The 9,800-nt window shown below is 39.8% G+C and overlaps 1 pseudogene; it reads right to left on the bottom strand.

Annotated features, from left to right (window-relative positions):
- Window positions 1-8,622: 8,622 nt before the first annotated feature.
- LOC118010281 lies at window positions 8,623-9,421 on the bottom strand (annotated as a pseudogene).
- Between the last annotated feature and the right edge of the window lie 379 nt (window positions 9,422-9,800).

Below are 9,800 nucleotides of genomic sequence, written 5' to 3'. Positions count from 1 at the left end.
CCTCAATTTCTTTTGAGGTCTGTTGGCATGGAAGATGGATCTCCATCCCTTCACTTTCAGAGTGGATGTATCTTTAGGTTCAAAATGAGTCTCTTGTAGACAGCATATGGATGGGTCCTGTCTTTTTATCCAGTCCACAACCCTGTGCTGTTTTATGGGAGCATTTAGGCCATTCACGTTGAAAGTGATTACTGAAAGATATGAATTTTTTGTCATCATGTTGCCTATGAAGATGTTGTTTTTATAGATTTTCCCTGTAAATTTCTGTTGTAGATCATTCTTGGGGTCTTTCTCCTCATATAGAACCCCTCTTAATATTTCTTGCAGGGCCAGCTTAGTGGTCACTTATTCTTTCAGTTTCTGCCGGTCTTGGAAGCTCTGCATCTCTCCATCTATTCTAAATGACAGCCTTGCCAGATAAAGTATTTTTGGCTGCATGTTCTTCTCATTTAGTACTCTCAATATATCTTACCAGGTCTTTCTGGCTTGCCAGGTCTCTGTGGATAGGTCTGACGTTATTCTGATGTTCCTCCCTCTGTACGTAAGGAATCTCTTCCCCCTAACTGCCCTTAAGATGGTTTCCTTGGTTGTAAGATTTGCAAGTTTTACTATTACATGCCGGGGTGTTGGCCTGTTTTCCTTGATCTTGGTGGGGGGGGGGGGTCCTCTCTGCCTCTAGGACAGGAATATTTGTTTCATTCCCCAGATTAGGGAATTTCTCAGCTATGATTTGCTTAAATATATTTTCTAGTCCTCTCTTTCTCTCCACCCCCTCAGGGATTCCAATAATTCTGACATTAGAACGTTTCATGGTGTCACTTATTTCTCTGATTCTATTTTCATGGATTCTGAGTTGTTTTCCCCTGGCCTCCTCTTTTCCCTTTTTTTAATTAATTGCTCTTTTAGGTCACTAATTCGTTCTTCTGCCTTACTTACCCTAGCTGTTAGATTATCTAGATTGGATTGGATCTCATTGATAGCATTTTTATGTCCTGCCAATTCGGCTTTCATTTCTGCCCTTAGAGACTCTATATTGCCATTAATTGATTTCTCCATTCTAGCTATTGTCTTCACAGTTGCTAGCCTGAATTCCATCTTTGACATCTTGGTTATATCTGCATCCATTTGTAAATCTGGTGCATAAGTCATAGTCTCTATTTTGGAGGTTCCTCCTCCTAGTCATTCTGTTGAGGGGTGGTTGAGGGAATGATTAGAGTCCATATTATTGACCATAACCCAAGCAAGATGCACCCGTTTTCTGGGGGCCTTAGGGTTACTGGCCTCTTATTCTCCCAGCCTGTCTTCTGGGGGAGGCCCTGCCTAGCTGTTACTTAGGCAACCCTCTTTGGGCAGAGTTGCCCTGCCCCCTGTGGCAGGGGATGTGCTCAGTGAAAACCGGTTTTTTGGGGCTTTTGTTCTCTGGCGGCTTTCCCTGGTGGCTTTCCGTGTCTATTTCGGGAGTCAGAGCAGAAGAGACCATTTCCAACCTCTGCCTCAGAGCAGAGAGATTGCAGACTGTTCTTCAGTGAGCTCTCCAGGCCACACTATCTCCGTTTCTGTCTGTGCTGCTATAAACTGCAGCATCCTGTGGTGTGTGCCCCTCAGCAGTGCTCCCAGTCCTCACCTCCAGGTCGGGGCCCATTTCTGCTCTTTTTGCTTCTAAAACTGCCACCCGCCCCCAGTTCCCACGTTTGGCCCTGCTGCTCTGGGTTTCCATCTGAGGGGCTGCCCTAAAGTCCTTTCCCTGCCAGTACTGGTCTGCGAGTCTTTGCCCCTTCCCCAATGTGGGAGGCTATTGCTCACCGGCGGTGTAGGATCAGACCTGCTCGGCTTCCTCCCCCTTCCGTTTATCCTCCAATTTCTGCCTGCAGAATCACGGCTCCCCACTTCGTATCTCGATACTAACTGCCTGCGATATTCTGTTTGTAGAGATCCAGATCTATCTTCTTATATCTCAGGGTGATTTCGTGGGTGTTCAGAGTGAACTGGTTGATATCCAGCTCAGCTCCAGGGACCTGTTGGAAGAGGGTCCCCTACTCCTCCACCATCTTTTCCCCAACCCTAATGGAAGATCCTTTTGATGAAAACATATATTTAGAGTATGTTAGAGCCTGAAAAAAAGTAACTTTTAAATTATATTATTACTCTACTACTATAAAACTATGCTTTATGCTACATGTTGTACACACATTATTGCATTTAATTCTCAGAACAATTTCTATTGGTATTATCATCTCCATTTTACAGATGAGGATTTTGAAGCTCAGAGGTGTTAAGTAATTTGTCCAAGGTCATACAGCAGATGTAGCATTTCAACCTTTTGTCTCTGGTCCCAGATTCCACACTCTTAATCATCATACTATACCACCTCTACATCTTTATTTAAATAATCTGGAAAAACTATGACACAGAGACAGAGGCTTGTTATCCAAAGTCACAGCAATATTTCATGCACTTATTCATTTAATAAACATTTAATACAAACACTGTTTGCAAATAGTGCTAATCACTGAAATGTATGTAGGCAAAGAGAAGTAAAATAGAGTCTTGTTCTCCCTGTCTAAACACTAATTTATAATTTTATTGGGGGAGGTGAATACATGCAAAATTAGGGAGAGGAAATGAATGAAGTGGGAGGAGTGGAGAAATTCCGGGTGTGGGTTGAACACAGCAATAACCCCACTTTCAAAATGAGAAAAATGGGCCTTTGTGAGTTTCATGACTTAATCCTGTCACAGTGGTGTCACTGTGACAGTCTTAGAAGTCATCTCAAGTTGGGGTCAGCAAAGCCTACAAAAGGGTTTATTCTTCTATCTGTTCTGAGTAGCCCAGTTGGCTGTTATAGCAAAATAGTACAGGGGCAGGTGATTTCAAGAGTAGCTGTCAAACCCAGGCCTATGACAATCAGTCCCACACATTTACGAATATGTTTTCATGTCACAATAAACAAGACCCAAGAAATTAGTTGGCAGGCAACTCTAATCTGAGTAAGAGCTTGAGAAAACCTTAGAAATATCATCCAAATCATGCCAAAGAAAATCTACAGAATTGTTGATCATTTAAAGTCATGGGAAAATACCTTTGTGGGTAGCAAAATAATAAAAAGACATTTCCTCTGGAGAGATATGGGTGACCAAACTCATCACTACTAACAGCTGCTGAGCAAAACTGTTTTCTTGGATTATAAATTATTTTATCCTAGCTGAAAGGATGAAAAATGTAGGCACCTTACCAAAAACAGGATGGTTTTGGAGGGAGCTTTTTCATTATGAGTTATTCTATCAGTCAAATCCATTTTCCAACCTTCAAATGCTTTGCTGTATGTGTGTTCTTTTGTATAGCTTTACTTACTTCTGTAGCAGTACTAAAACAGCTCAATTTTTAATTATTAGAGCTAATTCTTCTGACTCCAAATCTCCTGCCCTGCCCACATGCCGCATTGTCTCATCTCATAGCTCAGTAGGAGTTCTGCCCACTTTTTGCATTCCAGTTTTATGGGCTCACTGAAGGCAAAAAGAGTTTTGTCAGAGCACAATTCCCTCCCAGGCGAACTTATTTGTGGTACTATTTGCCGTGGCTGAAAGGCTGTTTTCCAACAAAAATCGATAAAAAGGTGTTTGAAAAGTCAGCCTTATGAATAATTCCATTTTGTGTGTGTGTATGTGTGCTGATGGAGCTCGTGGTATTTCTGTGCCAAGTGTCAGTTGGTAACCTTATTTCCATTTCCTGTAAATTTATCTTGTCTACAGTATTTTGATCTTTTTAGCCTGAATAGAAAAAAAAAAATCTTCATAGCAAAACACCCTCTCACACTACAGACTGATTTGATTTTAGGTTCCCGTGAAGGTTTTTTACCTCTATATTGATGGAGGCCTCTGTGAACTTCTATTTCTGGTTGGCATTTACAGGTTATTTTGCAATACATGGTTAGCATGAAAAGTAGGTGACCTAGAAAAACAGAAAATTTTGTTTTTTGTTTTAGTATTTTTAAACTTAATGCTTTCATAGCTTTATAAGTTTTATAACAGAAAACAATAATTTACAGAGACTTAATGAAGAGGTAACACTGGAAGGTGTAAGGCAACTGGCAGACAAATAACATATATACTGGTTTCCAGACAGAGTCATTTGGAAGTCAGCTTGGATAACATCAGTGAGACTGGGTTCCAGCTGTGTCATGTACCAGCCTGTGTCACTTTGGGCAAATCACTCCACCTCTCTGAGCCTAGGGAAAAACTGAGATAGAAGTACTTCCCTGACCAATCTTAGGAGGTAGCTGAGAGATTCACATGAAATAATAAATGTGAAAATGCTTAGCTGACTCTCAATTGCTTTGAAAATAAAAAGGGTAAGATAAAATGAAATTTAAATATAAATATAAATATATCAGATGTATCAATAGGGGACCTAAATAAAATAGGTTAGACATACTAATCATGATGGTAACTTCATCAGAATAATAATATTGAGGTTGAATGTTATGAGTCAGTAATAAAATTTCTTCCTTTTCCTTGTCAAATAAATCCTTTAAAAAGTGCTTTTTCTATTTGTCTGTGGATGTCTTTGTTCATCTCTGGATTCAAACTTTTTATTGTTCCTAAAGATGCTGGGTGAAGACAAGCATAGTTTTGAGACCAGAGCAGAGGCAGGAGAAGAAGAGTCAGGAGCAGGTGGTAGGGGGAGGGGATAATGGACCCAGGCTCCAGTGTTTTCATTAGAACAAAACAAACATAAATGACATCTCTCAAGTGAATTTAAACATTAACAGAAAAGACAGGTGTTTCAATTTGATAAGCAACAGAACAACTAAGTTAATTATTAGCCTGGGAAAGGCTTTTAATATTTTTAGCCATACCAACCTCCAACAGTTGATTTATAGGCAACTTCACTGCTTGCCCCCAAAATTACAATAAGAATTAAAAAAATATATATGAACTTCAATGTGCTTTCACGTATTAATCTTACTTGTTTTTCACATCAACCTTGTAAGGTGGACAAGGGGAGCGGAAACTGAGCAGAGACTTGCCTAAAGTCACACAGAAGACAGATAGCCTGTAATCTTTCTGTAGAAAGAACATGTATTGGATTCTTGACCCAAGAAAGGTATAGCTGTACATTTTTACTTTGCTTGGCCTTGTTTTCAAACAAATAGAAGTTCTAAGTTACAGAAATCACAATAGAAACAGCAATGAATTTCCACAAAAAGCATAAATTGAGAACTCAGGATGAAAGTTTTATTACCAAACCCATTTGCAGTTATAAATCAATTTAACAACATTTCAGTGGCAGGTGTTTTCTTCCTACAAATACACCCCCCTACCTATCTTTCCTACTTATTCTAAATCCAGCTTAATGCAATTCCACCATACAGCATCTACTGTATGCAAAGGGCTGTGCTAGGTGTTTATAGAATCACAATTTGACTAGATTTTGTGAGAAGACTATATAAATGTCCAATAAAACTTTTTACAGTGATGACAATCTACCTATCCATCTGCACAGCTCATTACAGTGGCCGCTAGACATCTGTAGTTATTGAGCACTTGAAAACTATAGTAGTTTGAGTGAGGAACTGAATTTTAAATTTTAAAAAATTTTAATTAATTTAAATTTAAATTAAATGTCCATATGTGGCTAGTGGTACCATATTGCGCACTGTGGCTCCAGGTCAAATTCATAAAGACTACCCTTGTGATGTTTGTGATGGAAGGCCTTTGAAAAATTTATTTTTAGATATATTTTATATGGATGCAAGGGCACTGAAAAATATTTTTTTCCATCTCTTTCTCCAACATGTATATCCCTATTTTTATTGTTATTGCAGTGCTTCCTTTCCCTCCTCTTCCTCCTCCTCCTGTTTTTGTTGTTCTTGTTTCTTCCTCCTCCTCCTCCTCCTCCTTCTTCTTCCTCTTCAAATCAGCTTTGACTGTCTGCTGATCTGGTTTGGCACTGCAATCACAGTTGTCTGTTCTGCTCTTTCCTCATTAATTACCTAGGTTCAGAGCTTCTTGGGAGTGGATTCTTCATATTCTATGTATGATTCTATTGAAATCTATCTTTCAACACAATTTTGTTCTTTATGTGTCTTTCTCTTTTGGATATGTATTAACAACTTGATCTTATCAATCTTTTTTCGGACTCCTCTGTGAGCATTCTATTCTCTTCCAATGTGTGGACACAATGGCTGTTATAAGAATAAAATCCATAACCTTATCTTGGCCCCTATGCTTTTGCCAAGCTGGAGGAATCTCACTTTTAGCCCTTGTTCTGTTTCTTATTTAGGTGACCTTGGGCCAACTGCATAATCTGGGCCTCAATTTCCTTACCTGTGAAATGGGACAGGCAGACAAGGCCATTATCGTAGGATTGTTGTGAGGAATTGAAGGCCATACCTGACTGTAGGGCCCTCAGTGAATGTTTCCTTCTATCTTCTTTTTCTCTGCTTGGAATATGCCTTCAGCTAGGAAGAAAATAATTTTTTAGGTAATTTAGTGAGACTCTCAAATACTCACAATTCTACTGAAATGTGTTTTTGCCAGACTAAATTGAGGGCTCACACTGTTTCGTATAGATGCATTTGTCTTTGAAATGGAAGATTATATTTTTGCTGGTACATCTCAACTGCTAGAAAATAGGAATAGTTACTCATCAGGGATATGGGGATTCTGAGACCTTAGTGATCCTTTAATCTTAGGAGATGTCAGCATTTAATGAGGTCAAGGCAGCAATAGGTGGGTATCTCTGTCTTACTCCTTAGCTTCCAGTGAATTGCACTAAACACCAAAGTTGCCTTTTGAGTTCTTAGACAGATGTTTCAAGCCAAATAAGTTGTTATTTATTTGAATACACTATTTTCCCTCTTACAGATATGGGCTTATAATGCCCAGATATCCATCAAAGAAGGAGAATGAGTTTTACATAATAAATGCGGAGAGAATGTAATAATTACATTTTGGTGGAAAGAGCTTGATCAAAAGTCAGGAGTCATGTAAGACTGGGTCTCTGCCATGAAGCTAGCTGTGCAATTTGGAACATACGGGTCATTGAATCACTCTGGGCTTCATGTTTATGGACTGACTGACATAGGTAGGTTTAGATGATACTTCTGGTGCTCCATTTCTGTGTATATTCGTATAGAACCTTTTAATTTTAGCACTTTCAGATATATATTTCCTCTGCCTGGAATGTTCTTTCCATAGATATTCACAATAGTAACCTCTCCACCTCTTTCAAGACTTTGTTAATGTCACCTTAGTGAGTTCTCTTTTGGACTCTCTTTGAAAATTCCAACTCCCATCTCTGTCTTCTCTCACCACTCCTTTCCCCCTTCTTTATTTTTCCATATCACTTACTACCTTATAATGTACTTTACAATGTACTTATTATGTTTGTGGTCTGTCTCCCAGCCTGGAGTATTAGCATCAAGATGGCGGACATTTTTGACACTTCAGTTTATACCTACAATAAACCAGATACATAGCGGGGACTTAACAGTCATTGAGTGAATGAATAAAAGAGTACATTCTCTCCTTGGGTTCTCAGATACCCCTGTGATTTAGTTTGAGTACTTCTTTGCAAGGCATAATAAGAAACCCAAAAGGGATCATATTCTATTCTTGTTGTTGCTCTTGATCCACTATAGTGATTTGCCAGAAATTATCCAGTCAATTCCCCATTTTAGAATATTTTGATTGTTTCCAAATTTCATAGTTACTTTAATTCTTTTTTTCTTTTTTTAAGAAAACTGCCTTTATTCTATTAGTAGTTGGAAAAATTAACTGGTACAGAAAAAAAGTTCAGTCAGCTGGAGAGAATAAAGAGTGCCACCCAAGAGAACTGGTGGCTCCTGTGGGAGGGAACCTGGATACAGTGAGGAAAAAGAGCACTGTGAACTAGAGCCAGACCCTGCAGTCCGGGTGAGACAGGTCATGCCACCTTCTGAAGCGTCAAAGTGCCTCAGGCATGAAACCAAATTCCTATTTATTTAGCCCGGCTCTGTGGAGCGGGTACTGGGATATGTGGGGCCAAAAACAGGTGATATGGGCCATCTTTTTTATCAGAGAAGCTGACAAAACAGGAATTTTAAAAACGAATTTTCCATCTGACCTTATTTTCAAATATACTTTCTTTTTTAAAAAACCAATACACTTTCTGCAGGGATGACAGATATCAGTATTAGGAAAACCAATTATACAAAAAATACTACATCTAGTCTGGGGCAGATATATTTATTTTTTGGTAACATACATTAAGTGGCACTAATTACACAGTACCTATGAGGTAACTAACATGAAACCACAGAACTGTAACTGTCACAGCTGCATGGACTTGGGGCTTTCTGGATGAGCATTTTCAAAAAGCTGGGTGCCCATCACAGAGCTATGCCAATAAAATCTCTTAAGGAGTAAAGCTCTGAAGTAGGGACTCACCAGAGTACATTGGAGCTGACAGATGGCAGGCAGGACATGTTAGTTGTAAAGTAGTTACAGCCTAATTCACAAAAGTTACCAACTGTTTCTCTTTCTAGAAAGAAGCAAGAAGTTAAGAAATTCCTTGAATTAGCATCTGGTGTGTCAGGTGGGAGTGCAGAGGAGGGCTGTTAGAGCGGTGTCAGGATGACCCCGGTGGTCGGGTGGGTTGGACATCATTAATAATCATGGTTGGCTTCTAAATACTGGTAGCAAGATGACTTCTGATTTGTAATCTTAGGTAAATTATAGATAAATTAAAAAAAGGCCAGTAATCATACACTAAGATTAATAAACAGCACTTCAAAATTAACCCATGAGGGCTGTACTTGCAGCAGGGTTTCATAAGACAAGGCACCCAGATTTTTTCTTTCCACGTCTGGCTTGCAGAGCAGCTCTCATGGCCATTTCAAAAACCTCCCTCACTCCATCTTTGGTCTTTGCTGAACACTCCATGTAACCAAAAGCGCCAATCCTGTTTGCCTATCTCTGCCTTCTTCCCGTTTCACCAGCTCCTGCTTCATCTTGGCTAACTCCTGCCTTGTGTGCTCATCATTCCAAAGATCCTTCTTGTTCCCAACCAGGATGATGGGCATGTTGGGACAGAAGTGCTTGACTTCCGGGGTCCGTTTTTCTGGGATGTTTTCTAAACTATCAGGGCTGTCAATGGAGAAATACATCAGTATAACATCAGTGTCCGGATAGGAGAGAGGCCTCAAGCGATCATAATCTTCCTGCCCAGCTGTATCCCACAAAGCCAACTCTACCTGCTTTCCATCAACTTCAATATCTGCCACATAGTTCTCAAACACCGTGGGTACATACACCTCTGGGAACTGGTCCTTGCTAAAGACGATGAGCAAACAAGTCTTGCCACAGGCCCCATCACCAACAATCACCAGTTTCTTCCAGATGGCAGCCATGGCTGAGGAGAGGGCAGCAGACTAACGGGAGAACTGAGGAAGAACGGCGGGCGGTGGGCAGGTAGCGCGAGCGAGCAAGCGAGCTCAAAGTTACTTTAATTCTTAAAGCTGTATAGCTTAACTCTGTGGAACCTTGAGGGCAATGTTCTTTTCCTGTTTATTCATTTTATCCAGTGCAGTAACTATTGAAATGCCTGCCTACTTGACAGATGAGAAAACTGAGGCTCAGAGGAGTTAAGGAATTTACCAAAAGCCATACAGTTGGCTAATAGCTAAACTGATCTCTCAGTGCAAGTGTGCCTAGAAAATCTGTTGTTTCAGTCACACCTGCATTGTCAGATGGGTGAACAGAAAATGATTGTCCGTCTACCTCACTCTGGCATAAATTTCTTTTCTTTTTTTTTAATAA

Source organism: Mirounga leonina, unplaced genomic scaffold (genome assembly GCF_011800145.1).
Source record: "Mirounga leonina isolate KUSES-001 unplaced genomic scaffold, KU_Mleo_1.0 Mir_129, whole genome shotgun sequence".
Taxonomy (NCBI): Eukaryota; Metazoa; Chordata; class Mammalia; order Carnivora; family Phocidae; genus Mirounga; species Mirounga leonina.
This window is presented reverse-complemented; position numbering and strand designations above follow the sequence as displayed.